We start from the raw sequence: 6,282 nt of genomic DNA, 5'->3' as shown, positions 1-6,282 counted from the left end.
CGCTGTCAGCTCGGACCCACCGGTAGTGCCTCCTTATTACGCATAAAAAATGAACACTCCCCCGGCTAGCTGGGACCCACCTTGCTGGGAGGCTGACTTGTGGGCCTACTAAGTTGATGGGGACGAAGGGCTTTGTCAACTTAGTCAATATGAACGATTCTAGCTCCAGTGACCGTACGATGTCCATCCAACGACCGTAGTGCTTCTTCAACCTCTGGTCTTCTTGCTCCAGCCGCCCAAAGCAGCGCCGGTCGTGCTGCATGCTCCCGCCTCCCGTGGTCGGTTGTGCTGCCGCAGAGGCCTCACCGCCCCTACTATTCCCACCATTGGCCAGGCCCTGCGGCGATGGCAGCCTCACACCGCAGCCGAACCAGTGAACCCTCGTAGTCCTCTCCGCGTGGGCTTCCACTGCCGCGTCGTCCCCTTCCTAGGCCTCGCCGTCGTCCACCGCCGTGGTGCTCTCCGCATGGCGTGGTCAACATGGTCAAGGCACGATTTCCATCGGAAGAGTACTGTACGTGGAGAGGCTGACAGCTGGGTCCACGGCCACAGCCCAGTTTTTTTGTGATTTGCCAAAGTAAGTCGCTTTGTCAGGCCTGTTGGGCTGCAAATCTTTCAAGACGAGAAGAGCTTTCATTCGGCTGGCTGAGAAAATGGCCCATCAGTAATGAGAAATGGGTTGTACATTTTTAAAACACATCAAACCGGCAATTAGTTTTAAATATCTTTTTTTCATTTCAAGATTTTAAATTACATTAGTTTTTATGCGTGGAGAATTTGTTGGATTTTATATTGATATACATTTATTTTTAAAATTAGTTTGAAAGTGAGTCAAAATTTCGGGATTAAAAACAGTTCAGACCACACCGAAATATGCAAAATTTCGTATAATTTTTTATTCGTTGCCACAATATGGGCTGTAATGCTAACAAAAAGAATATGGGCTCCAAAAAAACCTTAAGAATTAGCAAATGGGTTGTAATTATTAGAAATAATGGCAGATGGGTTGTATGCTGTTTTCCACAGATTTGAGGCTTTCCTAAAAAAAGGTTGACGCACAAGCACTGACTGTTGGATGTCCATCCAACAGCCGTCGTGCTTCTTCAATCTCTGCTCTTCCTGCTCCAGCCGCTCAAACAAGCACCAGCGGGACTGCCTGCTCCCTCCTCCTCGCGGCCAGCTGTGCTGCCGCGCAGGCCTCACCGCCCGACCGTACTCCCATCGCTGGCCTAGCCATCCCTCTACTCACCCACACCTGCCGTTATTCTCCGGCGATGGCAGACGAACCAGTAAAACCTCGTACAGTCATACTCCCCTCCATGTGGGAAACAACTGTCGAGTCTTCCCTGCCTCCGTGTCATCCCCTTCCTAGGCCTCGCCATCGTCCACCGCCCTGGTGCTCTCGACGCGGCCTGGTCAACGTGGTCAACGACCGACATGCATCTGAAGTGGAATTTACGTGGAGAGGCCGACAGCTGGGTCCACGGCCGCACGCAAGGAAATGCCTCCTTATTACGCGCAAAATAATGATTCCTCCACCTGACATCAGGGACCCACCGAAAGGGCCTCTGTATTTCGCAAAAAAAATTTATCGCCGCTGACAGCTCGGACCCACCAGCTATATCTTCGCACGCAAGGAAGTGCCTCCTTATTACGCATAAAAAAAATGAATACTCCCCCTGTTAGCTGGGACCCAGTATAGTGGCAAGCTGACTTGTGGGCCTACTAAGTTGATGGGGACGGAGGGCTTTGTCAACTTAGTCAATATGCACGATTCTAGCTCCAGTGACCGTACATGTCCATCCAACGGCCGTAGTGCTTCTTCAACCTCTGGTCTTCTTGCTCCATCCGCCCAAACCAGCGCCGGTCGTGCCTCATGCTCCTGCCTCCCGTGGCCGGCTGTGATGTGGCGGAGGCCTTACCGCCCCCTAATACTCCCACCGCTGGCCAGGCCATCCCTCTATTCACCCACACCCCCTGTTATGCTACGGCGATAGCAGCCTCACACTGCAGCGAACCAGTGAACCCTCGTACTCCTCTACGCGTGGGCATCCACTGCCGCGTCTTCCCCGGCTCCGCGTCTTCCCCTTCCTAGGCCTCACCGTCGTCCACCGCCCTGGTGCTCTCGGCGCGGCGTGGTCAACGTGGTCAATGAACGGCTTCCATCGGACGTGGACTGTACGTGGAGAGGCTGACAGCTGGGTCCACGGCCGCAGCAAGGAAGTGCCTCCTTATTACATGCAAAATAATTATTCCTCCACCTGACAGCGGGACCCACCAGACGGGCCACCGTATTTCACGAAAAAACGTTTCCCCCTGACTGCTGGGACCCACCAGCTACATCTTCGCACGCAAGGAAGTGTGTCAGGGCAAAAAAACGATTCGCCCCCTGACTACTGGGACCCACCAGCTACATCTTCGCAAGCAAGGAAGTGCCTGACAGTCGGGACCCACTTGGTCGAAGCGTACGTAGCGTTGTCATTCTGGCCGCGAATGTGCACGTACATACTGGTCGATGTAGAGGCGCGCACGTGTCGTAGTAGAGGCGCGCATGTGTCGTAGTAGAGGCGCGCACGTAGCATTTACACGTACGTACAGCGGCCAGGGTGCAAGAAAGAAAATACGGCCACGTATGTGTACATACGGACGGGGTCTCGAACGCCTACTCGCGCATACGTACGGCCAGGGCTCGTGTACATGGCTGGGTCAGAACGGAGAAACAACGTCGTTGTCGTGTTCATGGGGAGGCAATGGAATGCGTCGTGTTCATGGGGAGGCAACGGAATGTGTCATGTTCATGGGGAGGCAATGGAACGCGTGGGAGCCAACCGGCTGGGTCGGAACGGAATGCATGGTCATGTTCATCGGGAGGGCTTGGACGGAACATGCGATGGAAACGAGGCCTGGCGTATCGCAAAACGGAGGAAACGGCCTTGTGTTCGACCGGCCACGTTCGAAACGGGATCCTGTTCATCAGGAGGGGTATGGTGTACCGCAAAACGGAGGAAACGGACCTCCTATAGTCAAAACGGGGGTCCTGTTGATCGGGAGGGGTATGGCGTACCGCAAAACGGATGAAACGGACTTGTGTTGGAGCGCTACGGTCGAAACGGGGGTCCTGTTCATCGGGAGGGGTGTGGCGTACCGCAAAACGGGACTCCACGGGATACTGTCCATCTCCACCGTCAACCCCCTCCAGCCTTCACGAGCTACTGTTCATCCACCATCGACCTCCTCCAGCCTCCACCTGTGACTATTCATCCATGGGCTCCTGTTCATCCAGCCTCCACCGCGCGCTACTCCACCGGCTACTGTTCAACCAGCCCTCTCCACGGGCTCCTGTTCAACCACCCCTCCACGAGCTACTGTTCATCCTGCCCTCCACCATCTACTGTTCATCCTGCCCTCCACGGGGTGGTCCTATTCGTCCAACCCTCCACGGGGTCCTGTTCATCCAGCCCCAACCGGCTCGATCGATCGGGGTCCTATTCATCCAGAGACAACACCACGGGGTCCTGTTCATCCACCCCCACCGGGAACTGTTCATCCAACCCCCCCTGCAATGCTCACTGTTCATCCAGAGGCAGCATTGATCGACTTCAGTTAGCAGCAGTAGCGAAGGAATCGCTCGATCGAGTTCAGTTAACAGCCATCGATCGTTCGCTCAGGTTCAATTAACAGCCATCGATCGATCGCTCGGGTTTAGTAACGCGTAGCCTGCAGTGCAATCGCTCGGGTTCAGTTAGAGCCCAATGCCTCGCTCGGGTTTAGTTAGAGCCAACAGCTCGCACACACGCGCGTACGTGTACGAGAGAAACGCGCATCGCTCGGCCCCTGACCTCCCACAGTAACCGGGAAATCCCTGAAATTTTCCTCCCCCTCGCTTCTACCACGGTTTTTTCTGTCATGGACAGCCCAAAGAATGTCATGCAGCTGCGTCTCCGGCCCACCCAGGACGAAAAGCCCATTTTCTGTCATGATTTTTTATCATAGAAGTAGGAGCCCACCACATCTATGATGATACCGGGTTTTGTCACAATTATCGTCATACAAGTGTCATATGTATGACAGAAAAAAATTCGTTCGGCCCAAAATGTCACGGATGTGTCTTTTTTTTGTAGTGATACCCCTCGCTACTGCTACTTACTAGTAGCGCGGGTTTTTACCCCTCGCTACTACTAAGGGGTCTCTACCGTGCTCCCCGGGACATGCCATAGTAGTAGCGAGGGGTAATAACCCGCACTACTACTAAGTACTGGGTTTTTTAACAGCCCTGAAATCCCCATCTCCTCGTCCAAATCACTCCTCTCCCCCGTCCCTCTCCTCCTCTCTCCCTCTCTCCATGGCACTCCTGCACATGCGCGTCTCCTCCTCCACCGCAACGACCGGCCTCGCGTCGTGAAGTCTCCCTCAAATCCGGCGACCTCCTCTTCCACCGTAGCCCCTCCTTCCTCCTCCTCCTCCGCGGCCCCTCCTTCCTCCTCCTCCTCCGCTACTGGAAGGAGAGGAAGATCCAGCAGAGCGCCGCCCATGACGATGGCCAGATCTCTGATGGACACAACCCATGGCATCATCTAGGGTTTTGGCTCCAACTCCGGCGGCCACTGGTGAGTTGCTGCACCTACTCCTCTCTATCAATCTCTTCCTCTTCTAATCCTTGTCTTTGTTTTGTAGCAGTAGCAAAGGAGAGGTGTGGAGAAGCATTGGATGGGGAAGCACCATCTCCATGGACGACTTCATCCCCTTCACGATCAGCATCGGCCATGGATGAAGAGGACGATGACGCCTAGCAGCAGCAGCCATGGCTGGAATTTAATTTTTTATTTCCTAGTTAGTTAGTAGAAGCGAGGATCTAGAACCACGCTACTACTACTTAGTAGTAGCGCGGGTGGTATCCACGCTACTACTAACGGACGTAGTAGTAGCGCGGGTGGCACCCGCGCTACTACTACATGTTAGTTGTAGCGCCGTATCAGTAGTGCTGGCTTGGACCCATTGTATGTGAACGTAGAGCTTATCACACCCGATCATCATGTGGTGTCTCGGCACGACAAATTGTAGCAACGGTGCATACTCGGGGAGAACACTTGTACCTTGAAATTTAGTGAGGGGTCATCTTATAATGCTACCGTGATACTAAGCAAAATAAGATGCATAAAGGATAAACATCACATGGAATCAAAATATGTGACATGATATGGCCATCATCATCTTGTGCCTTTGATATCCATCTCCAAAGCACCGTCATGATCTCCATTGTCACCGGCTTGACACCTTGATCTCCATCGTAGCATCATTGTCATGTCGCCAACTATTGCTTCCACGACTATCGCTACCACTTAATGATAAAGTAAAGCAATTACTCGTCGATTGCATTTCACACAATAAAGTGACAACCATAAGGCTCCTGCCAGTTGCCGATAACTTTACAAACCATGATCATCTCATACAACAATTTATATCTCGTCATGTCTTGACCATATCACATCACAACATGCCCTGCAAAAACAAGTTAGACGTCCTCTACTTTGTTGTTGCAAGTTTTATGTGGCTGCTACGGGCTTCTAGCAAGAACTGTTATTACCTACGCATCAAAACCACAATGATTTTTCGTCGGGTGTGCTGTTTTAACCTTCAACAAGGACCGGCCGTAGTCAAATTCGATTCAACTAAAGTTGGAGAAACAGACACCCGTCAGCCACCTGTGTGCGTAAGCACATCGGTAGAACCGGTCTCATGAACGTGGTGATGTAATGTTGGTCCGGGCCGCTTCATCCAACAATACCGCCAAATCAAAATAAGATGTTGGTGGTAAGTAGTATGACTATTATTGCCCACAACTGATGCGGAGCATCCCATGATCATCCCCATGGACGCACCTACACCTCCAACGACACCACTTGGACCAATGACAAGAGCCCGAGCCAAGGCTATCGAAGATAGGGTGAACTCACTCCTCTACGAACTTCCATTTTCTATGCATGGGACATGGCTACTACCTAAGTCCAAGTTGTTGTGCATGATTAGGTACAAAGAGGACCCTCCCGAGAATGCACATGAAGATGTACAAGTCCCCAAGTTCACGGATGGAGAGAACCATCAGAAGGAGTCAAGTACACCTCCCAGGCCCCGGACATCTGGCAGCGACCATGAACGTCCATCCCCTGGAGCTCCTCCCACCACAGCCGCGCAGCCGCCAGAAGCTACAGGCCCCGAACATCCGGCCTCGCCAGCCCGGACATCCGGCCTTTCCTGAGCCCCCGTATATCCGGTCACCAGCCC

The sequence above is a fragment of the Triticum dicoccoides genome, chromosome 5A, assembly GCF_002162155.2.
Source record: "Triticum dicoccoides isolate Atlit2015 ecotype Zavitan chromosome 5A, WEW_v2.0, whole genome shotgun sequence".
In the NCBI taxonomy this organism is placed as follows: Eukaryota; Viridiplantae; Streptophyta; class Magnoliopsida; order Poales; family Poaceae; genus Triticum; species Triticum dicoccoides.
This window is presented reverse-complemented; position numbering follows the sequence as displayed.